The sequence below is a fragment of the Varroa jacobsoni genome, unplaced genomic scaffold (assembly GCF_002532875.2).
Source record: "Varroa jacobsoni isolate VJ856 unplaced genomic scaffold, vjacob_1.0 scaffold_1331, whole genome shotgun sequence".
Classification (NCBI taxonomy): Eukaryota; Metazoa; Arthropoda; class Arachnida; order Mesostigmata; family Varroidae; genus Varroa; species Varroa jacobsoni.
This window is the reverse complement of record NW_019214233.1, coordinates 150,618-165,220: the sequence shown is the minus strand read 5'-3', so window position 1 is coordinate 165,220 and position 14,603 is coordinate 150,618. Positions and strand designations below refer to the sequence as shown.

The window sequence follows — 14,603 nt, the reverse complement described above, 5'->3', positions numbered from 1 at the left end:
ATGGCAGAACTTTTTCCCGACAAACAAGCAAAGTTAATTATTTTTTGCAATGCTGGTAACCGTTCGGGGGTGACCGCTCGTACTTACCGCAAAAATGGTTATGAAAATGTTTTTGTCTTACTTGGGGGCATGGAAGGTTTAGAAGAATAAAAAAGTCCCGCGGGACTTTTTTATTTATTATCAATTATTGGTTCACTTGAGGAATAGAACATGTCAAATTAGCTGTGACGACAGAGAAAGCAAGACAGAACGAAAGCAAGCGAGAAAGAATGAATGAAATAGAGAGAAAGCGAGTGAAAAACTTGAAAATGGTGAGGAAAACGTCATGACCCATCATCTCATCCGCATCCCGCAATTTCATGCACACGCATGCAGCAAACAACTATAAAAGGGAAAGCCTACAGCGACGAGTGTTGTGCAGAACGGTACAATATATATATATATATATATATATATATATATATATATATGGGTAGATAAATAAGTTAGAACTGTTTTGACAAAGATAGCGGAGCCGTCAAATGCTAAAAAAAGGTGGACAGACAGAAAAACATCAGAACGAAAAATTTATAGGTATAGCAACAGACGCTGGATAATGACGGGGGTCACTACTTCACAAAAGAGCATTTAGCTGCTCATTCAACAACGACAGAGTCTTACGTCAACAGTAATAGAATGATTGAAAAAGTTGCTGGAAGAATCCGTCTGTTTAAGATGACATTATTACAGATGACGAACATTAAATGTTAAGAAAGGAACGATGCAAGCCATTTTGATCAACGTTACATCGTCACCTCCTACTTTGTTTTATTGCTTCGATAATATTGCTTGGTCAAATTTCATCATAAAACAGAAAGAAACTTTTATAAAATGATAATTTCGGATGAAGAATATAGCCCAACTTTGTTGTTTATCTTATCAGACGAAAAAGGATCGTAATAACAACCATAATAATCAATAAGGATGAGTTAATGACATGTTTGTCGTCATCTTTGATGAGGGATAAATGCGTGATTGATGACAAAAAATCAATTTTTACTTTGCGACTTCAATCCCAATGACGATTGGGTACGTGTAACCAATAATAACGCAAGGCGTCGGAACTAAAGATGATTATAAGGTGGACCTAGGGTAAGCGATGTAAGAAAACAAAAAAGAACCAAATTTCCAACTCATCATAACTGTTTGAAATAAAGAAGATATTGGAAAAAGATGAATTCGTCTACGTTTTTGATAAGGCATAATACTTGACGGTAGTAACTGAGGATAGAAATATCAGACCACACGAGTGAATCGACAACAGGTGACGCCTGTTGCGATGGCAACACAACTCGCACTCGATGCTCTACCAAAATGACAAGCAATCACCGGCTCGTCACTTACCAACGGTTGGCAGATAAGCCAACTAAGATAAGAAGAGATATTACTAGTTCAACCAGCCGCATGCTAGCCAGACTGGGCATGGACCAACGTGCACGTACAGCACGTTTACAGAGGTTGTTCGACACCTGCGTGTCACTTCGCCCTCAATCTGCTTCCGATTCATCCTGATTCAATACGGCTTCGCAAGTGTGTGATGTTAGGCAGTGCCTGCCGTTTCGTTCTATTGTTGAATGAGCAGATCAGCAACTATTCAATCAATGTGATAAGGTTAATGGTAATAAAGATGACCCCCCAACGGTAGCAACGACCATCGAATGATCCAGTTCCTACTAATGCAGATAGTAACTCCGCTATAATAACCATATTTTCATTAGTAGCAATGCCCATACAATTGTCATACGTCATGCAATACGTATAGGCAGTTGGCTAAATAAACTGTCTTAAATAATAAACATTTCACATTTTGTACGATCACTACGTTAACTACTGTTAACTGTTGATGGGATTACTGGTACGTGGCAAAATATGTATACGGAAGATTTTCTACGTCGACCCGAGGGTAGAGCTGGGTGAATATATCTGTGCCAATTGGGTTGTTGAGGGTAATCAGCTAGTGTATTTTTTTTCTTCTCTTTGAAACCAGCGCCTTTTTCATCTTTTTCGATATTGTATTTGAATTGTATTGTCTATCGCTCGCCGGGTAGCTGTATATAATTGTTTCGCTTGCCTATCAGATGCTGTTCCGATGAAAATTCGCTAACAAACAAACAAACCTTGTTGTTCCGAACGAAAGTTCGTGTGGTGTTTGGCCAGTAAGATCCGGACCAACCAATTTCTTCTATGCTCTTACTAGAGACAGTAAGCTTAGGTGAGTGTATGCTTCCGTGACAGAAACGGTTCACGCCAATCATACTACTTCATCGTACGTGTGTCTGTCTGTCTATATACGTAAATGCGCTATCGACGGGTACAGATCAGGTTTGTACCGCGATAAGTTTGTATGGTTCGATGCATATTAAAATCGATCTTGAAAAAAAATAGTAGCTGCGATATTATCAACGCAATAAATGACTTCCTGTCCACTTTATGAAAGCGCACTCGTACCAGCGGAAGGTGAATCGAGAAGTCCTATTTTCCACTGCGAACCGTTCGTTTTTTTCATCTTCCTTACCCCCAACTTTCTCTGTCTATACATAAATGATGACAAACATCTATCTATACACATATATAATTGTTACAACTATTACCCTGAGAGCAGAACGAAAAATCTTCGTCGTCAGTGCTGTCATGTTAAACCTTTACTTTAGTTCGTCGACATGTTATTATAGAAAAGATGAAACGACTAGTAATCAAAAGTACATTTTCATCATTATTGTCAACCTGCACTGACATAGGCTGTTCATAAGCTTCTTCTATTTTGTGCCTGTTTACTCACGAATTTACGCTTTCTACAAGTATTAGTATTGCTTGAGCAAGACATGGCTGTTACACGTGACACAAAGGCAACAACAGTATGAACATCTGAATGAAAACGCTCGTAGACAAATTACCACCTATAGAAAACTGTTAAATGCGGATCTCCAATAATGAGCAAACTTAAGATAATGCATGTCTGCCCAAGTCGTCATTCCTAGAATGTTTCGTTCCACTTCCTTAAGGTCGCTGCGCACCGTTTGTACTAGTCACAATTTGCTGAACTTCATTGGCGCCTTTCTTGAGGGCCGGCTCAAAAAAACAAGACGTTATATAAGTCGCGAAGGGGTCGCTGTTAATTGAGGATATCAGGAGGAAGGCATCGTTTGCGGCAAAAGGGATTGACTCAAAATTATTAACTTGTTGATTTCCTAGGTTGGCCCCTACCCCCGTCACCGCACTCCTCGGCCAGTCGCAGCACTCGACCTCTTGACAAGTGCCGTACCTTTTGCTGCTTCACAGGGCGAACATAGCAAGCCCAAGACCCAATACATTAGCTAATGCAAAAAATAGAAAACCGATCTTCAGGCCCGACATTCAGGGAATTCATAAGTAACATTTCGGTATCGGGAAGGAAAGCTCAGCTCTACGTACAACACGTCCTCATCATGTCATCAAAAACTGAACGCTTTAAGATTTTATCAAAGACGATGACGTTCAACTGAGAGACATTACTCAGGACGGCTGGTACAACAAACGTTATCTGTCTCTGATCCTGTATAACAGAAGAAAACGGTGCACGGCTCAATATCGACGGCAAAATGAAAGACGGAAAATGGGTCTGCTATTGATCGCGAAAACACAGCTGCACAGAGTCGTCACACAGACAATTCAGCGCTTCATGCATTAGACCGCCATGTTGTCCGCCTCGCTTCATCGATTATAATAATCGTACAAGCAAAACTGTATGAACCTATGCTCACCTACTCATAGCGTATGCTGAAGCACATAAGTGTAGTATTGGCTGCCGGCAGAAGACAGCTTGTGAACGATATAACGTGGACAATTGAAATCAGAAAATTATCATGTGGCTGTTCCATACGTCAGTCAATCGCATCAGCGGACCGAAAATTTTAGTAGATCTGTAAGCACTAATCTTCTCTTCCTGAAAAGTACAATCATCTATTTTTGATCTGCAACGTCGCCATCATTTACGAGATCAGTCCGCATTGATGCTCATCCATCGACATTTTTGTCCTACCCAGCCCAATCGCCAACAAACAACAGAGGCAAGCTTAAGCCACTGATATGCATTGATATTGGGAGAAGCGTTCAGTACTGAAACCGACCGCTATTCCCTAACATCGAGTGAGCACCAACGTCATTCTCATATGGATAATTGAAAACGTTCATTAGTTCGATGAAGTTGAGAAGGATAGCGTCGATTTTACTTCGCAGAGAGAACATATAAATAAGCTCAAACGTTATCTATGGTTAGAGGTCTATAGGGGTTCAGTGTCTGTCAATATCGACATGTGTTAAGGGTGTTCTGCAAGAATCGCCAACTTGAAGTTTTCTAGGGTGATTGGCACAAGTCGAGCAGATAAATGTATACATGCACACAAACAAAAGAAAGACCACGACGAAACATTAAATCAAAGGGAGACGGACAAGACTGGAAATGTTTGCTAAGCAGATTAGATGCTCCTTTAGATGAGGGCTCCGACAAAATATTACTAGTGGGATTGATCTTGGCCGTCTCTTCCTTTGGCGACAGAATCTTCCTAGCCATGATGAACGCAAAGACTTTCGTAAAAAGACGCGTCTTGGGAAGAAGATATGGGGAAAGACAGACAGAGAAAAACGTCATGTTCTAACAATAAACAGGTAACGGATACCTGCTAATAATAATGGTACATACAATAGCTGGAAGCTGGCCAACTCTGGCATCGAGATAATGTAGAGATAGAAATAATATAATAACAACAACAAGAGTGCGATGGAGGAGTCGTACTGCCTCATCGATCGATATTCCGTAACACAGCGAACACAGTAATCTTAACGGTAACTTTCTAATATTGATTAATGATAATGAAAATGAATAATGGAAATAAATAAGGTTATGTGACTATTTAAAGGTGATTCTTATCAGTGTTACTGAGATAATTAAATGAAGACATGTGAAAACCGTTATATATATATATATATATATTAAGCAAATTTACATAGAGAAGTCAGGGCGGGAATTCACGATCTTGCAAACCCTCTCGAACAAGCACGCTTTTTAGTTGCTACATAACACGTTCACTAAAACTACTACTACTACTACTACTACATCTAATAGTAATCGTTTTTATTGTTATAATAACAACTTTGAAACAATGAAGACAAACATCTAAGCGTTGATTAGTGGCTATCGTGAACAGTCTGAATGAAAACCTCTGGTAAAAAAGGTGGCTGGCTGCAAGCGAGCGACAAAGCGTGCATGAAAATGGACGGGCAGAATGTGAGGCACACCTTACTTTTCCTAAAAGACACTATAGGCCACTCAGCCCTACTTTTTTTTTTTTTTTTCCGGAAAAAGAAATCAGTATCAGTATCAGCGCATTCTGCTCTGGACGAAGTGATTTTGTCGGTGACGCAGGTTTCGTTATCATAGCATAAAGAAGTAAGCTTCTTTCGATCTGCACTAGTCAATAATCATAATGATATTAATGGCATAAATGCCATTTATCTAAGGCAGAAAACTGCAGTGTCCGAAGTGAAGCCGTAAAACAATATCGATCTTCTTTTTTGGGCGTTTGAAAAGTTCACGTAGTCACGCATACAGCGGTGCACCGAATGTCACTTTAAGAAATTCTGAGACCTGAATAAAAAACCTGAATTCGAGTAATATGTGATGACTGCAAAAAAAAAAACATGATTGTGTGCGTATTCTATCACCTGTCGCCTAAGAACAGCAACATGATAAACATTACACGATGAATCATTCTTAGTAATTTTCAAACAATGAAAATCTCTCCGACTTCAATAACCTATTTTTCCTCTGGTAGACTTGCTATTCATTCACGTTTGAACAGGCGACACAAATCGACAAAATCGAGCTCAAGCTACGTCTATGAATCGAGGGCAATAGAGAATGGGACCGTGGCAAAACGAGTAGGAGAATCTTTCGTAAAACGAAAAGCATCGTATTAATGCACACACACCAATGTTATACTAAAAAAAAACTTGTGCGGGCAACACTTCCTCCAATATCGAAACTGGGAGTCATCTCGTTCGGTTTAAGTTCGAGCCCGTTACGTTTACTCTTCGTTGCTCTGCGCGAACAGATCCGCCTAGATTGGGTCGGAATTCATTGCCACGCCTGACCTCCGAGTCGAAACAGTGATTGTAACTTCGCCCGCAGTCATAAATCATATATAGCTAGTAACTAATAAATAATAGTAACGTCTATGGATAAGTTCGTCAACTCAAATAAAGCCACACGCATTACGGAGTTTCCCACCCACATTGGCAGCAGTATTAATAGACCCATAGCCCTATTTACTGAAACAATGAACAGCGTACTAATAACTTATCAATCTTCAACATTTTCGACGGTGACCGAAGCAAACAGTTAGGGAACAAAGTCTTTCTTCCGCCGAAAAGTCGAACTTCTTAGCGTCTACCACCTCAGCGTTGACAAGAGAGCAATTCTTTCTTTTGTACGCTAAGCTAAAATAAGTATGGCAGTATAAATCGTTAATGTACTACCATGATTGAGCAGATGCTGGAAGATCGTAAAGAAAATAATCATGAGTGACGGCAATAACCACAATAATATAAATGGCACGTTTTTTTTTCTCACATGAACGCAATAGATATGCAATTAAACTGTGGCTGGACAGGCACATACATGCATCCACATAGAAAGCTATAGAAAGAAAAGTTCTTGCCTTAAACTATGTTTGAGCAACAAATGTAAAAGGAAACAGACGTTCTCTAGGACAGCTAACATCCGATTCCGTAGCCACGTTGAGTAATACCGTAACCGTATTTGATGTACTGGTTCGGACAAGCTTGAAAATACCATGCCGCGGCAAAGGGAACTCCGCTTTACATTCGTTATTTATTGAATGCACGAACTAGTTAATCGGCACACCCCAAATCGACAACATTATCTTCACTCTTCTCATAGTTTCGCTCAATACGTCAGCTACAATATGATTAATTGTAAAACTTTGATCTTCTATATACGTCCCTCCAATATGTCGAAAAAACACGAAACGAAAAAACAGCCATTTCGGGGTCAATTTTTACCGTGTGGAATCGGGGTACCGAAACAAAACTGTACCATCAAACGTGCTTCAGGCCTATACTGGAAATAACATTTCGAAAAGAAATTGAATACCGATAATAATAATTATAGAACTGATCGATAGAGCAGTTCGCCCGTGAGGCATTACTATATAATCGTAACTATACCGCAGACTCGGGGCGATATCAGTAAACGTTGAGACAGCACCGGGATCGTTGGCCTCTCATTCAAATTCGGAATAACAGGCTGGTAATTGTTGACGTTCACACGACGTAACTATCAATCACAACTTCATGAGGACATAGGTAATCATCATTGAATGTATCATGCATACATTTAGTGGAGAACAGGGATCGTTTATAAAGACAACATCGATTGAGTCATACCATAGCACACGATTATTAATCCTAGCAGAGCGGCCATTGTTTAGTCGTGTTAGCTAGCGTACGGCACAATGTGAGGAGTCACAAACGTCTTTTGTTAGAAAGATTTGTATGATGATTCTTAAACAATAGAAGGTCAAGAGGAACAGCCAGATGTGGATGCGAAATAACACGAGTCGAACAAGTGGCAGCAAAGCAAACAGAGTCCACAATAATAAAGAAGCAAACAATAAATAATTATGATACTTGTATAAAATAAGTGAATTTATTGTATATTTACTAAATAAATTAAAATATTAAGTTAACTTTATCTTGCTTGCATTTAATATGGGGCTTATTTGATTTTTATCGGTGTACATACAAGTAATTTGTTCGTCAATTGTTTCTGCTTTTCGATTTTCATATAACTTGCAATCAATTAAATGACTTACAGTAAGTTAACTTTTCATCGGATACTAATAATATATGTACGATATAATAAACACCAGGGGTTTGTATTTACTAGAGAACTGAAAATGTAGTTGCAGCATTTAGGGCTACTCGGTGTTATGCACCATAGGGCAATACTGAGAGATTTGATCCAGTCCTCATAAAGAAACAATGAATAGCATGAAAATAGTACTTGTTAAGTTAATCGTTTATATGTAGCGTAATAGACAGATAATGTCACTGCTAATTAACGATGTGCACCTGAAATTTTTTTGGGTTAATTAAATGTTTAATAGGGTCGAATTGTGTATAGAAAAAAATCGACACAAAAACCTGCTTTTTCAGAAATCCTTATACCTAGAAGCGCAAAACACCCAGTGAGCAATACTGGGGTCGAAGTTCGTCCCTAAATCTATCAAATGGACAAAAAATCAAGCACGTTGTTTTTTTTTATATTGCATCTGCGCTCCGGAGCATCGTTTCCAACGTCGAGTTACGACGGTAGACCCAGACGCAGGGGAACAACGGATCAAAAAAGCTTGTCGCATCCCACTTCACCCCCCAATCGTTCTCTACCAGGCTGTATTTTGACAAATTGTACTACGTTGAATAAGTTCGTAACCCTCCATATGTCATAGCAAGGGAATCAGATAACGATGTTTGTTGTGCACGTCGGTGTTTAGTTCGTACTTTTCGACAGAACAGTTGTACGGCCTCATTCCGCTGTACTCCAATACTGTGCGTCCTTGTTTCGATTGGCAGTGACGTGGTAAATTGTGCCTTTAGACGTCAAGTTTATAGAAGTTTTATAGTTTGACTTCATTACGAACGAGGCCTAAGCATCTGAAGTACAGTGGCATTTCCGTAGCCTTCGGGTCCATTTTGAACTTTCACGATAATTGATACTTCGTTACGGAGACGTCAACTGAGCCTCGCCATGTTAAGAATTTCACTGAATGGAAAACTTTGATTGTTTATAACACCGAAGGCAAAAGCATCAAGGTTCGTCCTCGACTCTCCGCGTATTACCTGCCAGTCAGGTTGACAAGGTCCTCGCATGTGACCTCGGCGCTGAAAGCAATATCTGCAAATCAGAGCTGAACAAACAAGAACAAATTGTTTATTCATATCAAGATAATAATAATCTCGATAGGCGATTTTTGTCGTTGTGGCTGTCTCCGCGAAACTTTTTGTTGTATGCAAATAAACGTTTTATTTCAACAGGACGATAAACACAGCCTTAAGCGAGCTAAGAAGAGCAAGAATATATAATCATTGTATGAGTATATATGGTTTCGTGTTAAGCATCGTGTAATGTCAGCACGAAGAAAGCTTACCACGGATAGTTCAAACCAAAAACCTTCGGTATATATGAGACGTATTTCTTCTGTCATCGCTATGTTTTTAATAAACATATGTGCAACTCTTAGTAAACATCCGAAGTCGATGTTTTAGCAAAGCGTCATTTAAACGTGCCCGTCATTAGTACCAGACAAACGACATCATAGGTAACAGATGTCCCCCAAGAAACTGGCTCACTAAAGCTAGTTTTAACAGTTAGTAATTATGCTTTAGTATTTGCTTAAGTGGATTTGCAAGTGTGCTTAGTAATGAATTCGTTTGTAATGTATGTTTAAAAAAAAAAAGCTCTTGAAGGTTCACTTATAGGATTACATGTTTTATACCCAAGAGAAAGCCCAGTGCTCCATTAATGAAAACTCTAAACCCAAATGAATTTCTTTTCGAGGTCACTACCAAGACGGCTATTATTGGAACGGAATGAGGTGTGTGAAGAACAAGCATAATTTACATGACAAACGTGGGAAACAAGTTATTTATAAATATTTGACAAAATGGTGACTCATAAACGGACACAACTAATTTTTGGAGACAGTGCCTATTTTACTTATTTATATTATAATACAACATATATTTTTTATATTATAATACAATATATATTATATATTTATATTATATACAATATAATATAAATAATACTTATTTATATTTATTTTATTTATATTATAATTTATCAATTATTAGAATTCAACGTAGACGCTTTTTAATAAATCTATGTAGAAATTTATACTATATATATCATAGATAATCTATGTAAGCTATAATCATAGGCAAAGACAGAATATTGCACGCAACGTTACCTGTGATGAACTGTTACAGGGCGTCTATTCTAATGTTGATACTGTGTAGGGCGTCGGCAGGCGAACGTAGACTACATGGGTAATTCGAATAATTTCAAATTTGAGCGTGGGAAAAATGAAACACATTCTCCAAAGCTCTAGGTATATACAAGTTAGCTTGCGAGTTTTCTGCCCGCGCACGAAGAACTTCAAGCTATATGTGATTGATACCGGAGTGGATATTGTTGACGACGATACTTAGCGTATGCTGTACTCCGATAAACTCGAATGTTAGAATTTCATTCTTCTGATCGCATAGGTTACTTGTTTTTGCAACGTTTAAAATCTATGCTACGTTAATATACAGGATTGCCATGTTAATACCAATACGACTTGCGACTAACTAGTATCTGTGAGTGCTGTTGTAAAACTTAGGCAAGGTCAATCTAAATACTACGGCACCACATAAGAGAAACCCTATCGTATGTACAGACAATGGCCTAAATGGAGGCTTCAAGAAGATGCCTTGCGTTAATCAATCACGCCCGAGGCGGCCACAGGGTGTCGGCTTCTGACAGCATTGCTACGATGATTATATCCGCAATAGAACGGTAGCTCGCAGATCGAAAATGTCCTTCAAAAAGACTTACGAATGAAACTTTTATTGCATACATAAAACAGGTATACATATTACGAGGTCACAAAAGAGGAAAAATTTGCGGTACGTTTAAATTTTTTTAAATGTATTATGTACTATAAATATGTGCGCCGCAAGCAATGATATTACAATTAACTAGGTTAACGCGTCCCAAATCTTTACATAAGGAGCTTCTTAAGCCCGAATAAATCGCGGTTCGTCGGTAGTAGCGTTGTTTGCAGCGGATCGAATCTCGAATGCTAAACTCGGCCCGGTGGACGTTACTGTTCGGCAACGAACGAGGTTACTGCGTCGGCACACTGCTTCAATTTCGAGGGGCTTGCGAGACTTCCGTAAGCACCGGTGCTCAGAAATGCGCAGCAGAAACGTGTAGCGTGGTTCCTGCGCAAAGCACCGTAATTTCAAGGATTGATACCCGAAGTTTCGCCTCTATCGGAGGGTGAGTTTCTTAAAGGGGGTCGCCAATGACGGATTTGCGCTCGAAGTTGAACTTCTCTGTGGTAAGGCAGTCACAGTACGCGATTCTAGGGCGGACGTAAACGGAATCTCCCCGCAGTGAGTGAGTAAGCTATGCTCGCTAGATACCGCAAGGTTTTCGAAACTGTATACCTGCACGGCGCCCAGCGCGCCCCACTGATGATTCTGGGTATGGGTAACTTCGCGTCGACGACGGGCCAGAAGAGTCGTTTCTCATCGTCGATAGCCTCGCAAAGGATTTAATTCTAGGCAAACAGCTTTTGATGAAGAGCTTCCAACTGATGAAAACAGGTAATAATTCGCCCCCATTCGGGAACACGTTTTGTTAGCGAGCGTAGCAATCTTAAAATCACCCCAGCACTGTACTGCAGCTAGACAGGGCCACGAGCAAATACGGCCATGCCTTTGAGCAGCCGGCCAGATTCACCTATGCAGATCTTGCTCAGCACATTATTTAAATCAGAAATTGACGTCCAATCCGCCCCCGATGGTGAGTAACTATCGAGGAGAAGCAAATCGTAGAAGATGAGGTTCAAACAATACCCTGAAACGGTGTCATCGAGCCGTCATCCAGTCCGTAGAAGAGAAAGAAGAAGAAAAGGAGTAGTACGTTTCTTTGCCGACTACCGCAGGTTAAATTTTACCACGAAACGAGACCTGTACCGCCTGCTTCGTGTTGACGACGCAGGGTGGTGCTCTTGCCGATGCTCGGTACTTTAGTGCCCTAGGCCTGATCAACGAATATTAGCACCTCAGCATTCACCGAACGGCAATAAAAAGACGGTATCTTGTATATCGGGGACGCTTTGCCAGTTTAAGCGGATTCTATTTAATCTCTCCAATGCATCCGCGACATTCCATAGGCTGATGGGCAAAATCTTTAGGCCTTTGAGGTCCAGAAGGCTGTCGTTCACTTCGACGATGCCATAGCCTACTCATCTGACTTCAACACCCACATAACTTTGCAAAAAGTACTGGGAGTTATCGACTTTGTCAGCCTGCAGCTAACAGCAGTAAAATGCTTTCCGGCAACTTAAGTTGAAGTGTGTAGGCTAGAACTTCACAGCTGTCGGAAAAACCCTGGATCCCTATAAGGTTCAGGTGCTGATTTGCCTATTGTTGTATGTTAGGAGTTAGAAAGCTTTTAAGCTCGATCTCGTATTAGTGGTCGTTCATGTGGCAATTTACGCGGATCGCAAGCGCACTCTACGGCAGTTAACGTAAAGGACTTCGTTTGGAACGCCAACGATAACAGTACCTATTGGTCGTTGCAATCACAAAGGAGCCATTCTGTCAGTTTGCGCATGAGCCAGTTTTGGCAGTACTGGGAGAATAGGTTGTAAACGGACGCCAGCGAAACCTAGAGAGAAGAAGGGCAAGCGGACCGTCGCCTCTGCTAGGCGCCGTTTGACTGACGCCGAAGTTAAGTGCCGCTCTCTGAGTCTGAGTACTTGACGGTAATATGAAGCGTTGAGAAATTCCAATCGTGCAATAGGCAATCTTTACGGCTGCTACTAACAGCATTGCATTAGAGCATTTGAAGGAGAAGGCGAATCGTTGTACAAAATTAACGCATTGGACTCTGACCTCATAAGAGTACGGCCTTAGGGCATCTACAAGGGTTCTGCAAACGTCAATGCCCTTTGCCACGTCTGGCTGTCCCGTTGGAACAAGGCAGCCCTTCGAGTTGGACGAGGTCTTAAAAGCGCAGAAAGAGAAACCTCGCCTACGTTACATAATTGCCTACATAACGTAATTAGGGTACATGACAAGAGGAAGAAAACGCTGCTCTATGTTCTATCGTTTCAGGTAGTAGGACTTTCGAAGTTGGTCAACAATTGCACCCGATTCAGATTCCGGACGCTCCGCGCTGCTTTTAGGGGGCTTCGACGCCGTCTTCACGAATAACGCGACTTGGCTAAACTCGCGGCAATTTGAATAAAGTCGCTCTATCGATTAAATGGCGATTTTTCTGTTCACAGCGAAACGTTATTCCACTTCTTCTGGTTGAGTACTTTGCCAGAGATCATTTCCTCGATCGCTTTAGCTAACTGGCTGAAGACATTATCTCATATGTTTTTCTCGTTAGCCCCCTGTGACTCTGCAGTGCCATTAGGAGTAATTGTATTTCCAGTAACAAAAGTGCCTTTAGGGCAAGTAGCTATTTTCTAAATATGAATTTTTATATATGACTTTTCAATACTAACATTGCTTCAGTAACAAGAGTGCTATCAAGGGTAAATAACTACATACTATATTCTATTATTTTATATACCGTCATTATTCCGTTATAGCGTGACGGTAAGACGGATTTGCTCTTCGGACGGACAGCTTCGCCTACGGTTACGATAAAGATACCTTTGATTTAGACTCGCTACTATCGGATGTGCTAAAAACATATGTTTATCTACGACTACCTCTCAACCCCCCTATGATAATTTACGAAACTGTCAACTTACAGGGCCAGATCGCCGACATGTTTGTAATAACGTGAATGACTAATTACTTTATGTACTATTATATTAATCATCGATCAATAACTGCTATTCTTTTAAAATTAAGTTAAATCGCTGTGAAACGGTAGCAATTCTTCTATAAACGACAATTTGACTTAAATTTAATTGACATGAAATTAATACAATCGTACCATTTTTACATGCGATGCTATACTTTGCTCATACGATGCTCTTCTTGCCTCCCGTTATCAACGCAAAGACGTACTTGATTGTTTTAAAAAATAGAGCCTTGGTTATTTTTCTTTGCAGTCTGCTACACGTGGTTGAGCTTGTACGACGTTCAAATGGCTCTATATAGACGCAAGGAACCAGCATCAAGCATAGCTGATATAACCGCGGCTGTACAAACCATCATCTGCCAGTGTCTGAGACAGCCGGAAGACAGATTAATTCTAGTTGTAATTAGACTCCTGTGAAAACATGGTACCTGGGCCTTCTGCTCGGCCCAGTTTGGCAGAATGAAATATTTGATTGTGTTTAGGGGGTTTGCGGTATCGTCAATGCATCGTTAGTCAATACCGTACAAATGTTTATTTACTATACGTCACTACGTATAAACATTAATTACAGATAATACGTGATAAGTGTTCTTGATTGCCGCTGCTAGCCTATGTTGAATGCAGTTAAACTATATCAGGTCACGGGAGTAATGGGTATCATAAACCGGCCTACCGTAAAACCCGTACGTTTTTCGAGCTGGCAGATTTGAGTCACCTAAATGGTAAGCATGGGTATCGGAAACAGTATATTTCTGCTTTTGTAAACTAAACATCATTTTAAAGGGGGTTTGAGACAATTAAGAGCTTTCATGGACGCGATGGAACAACCATTAAACAGATTTGAATGGAAAGCATTTGGATTACTCACTACAATTGTATAGAAGGGAGTCAATACGATATTTAGCCT

General features: G+C 40.2%; 1 protein-coding gene across 1 annotated transcript in view; it reads left to right on the top strand.

The window, feature by feature from the left end:
* Rap1 (RAS oncogene family member Rap1) overlaps positions 1-7,789 on the top strand; it is a 30,293-nt gene extending 22,504 nt beyond the window's left edge. Inside the window, exon 7 of the transcript XR_015314406.1 lies at positions 3,232-7,789. The gene's annotated coding sequence lies outside the window, so the exon portion shown is untranslated. The remainder of the gene's footprint in view (positions 1-3,231) is intronic.
* The last annotated feature ends 6,814 nt before the right edge of the window (positions 7,790-14,603 follow it).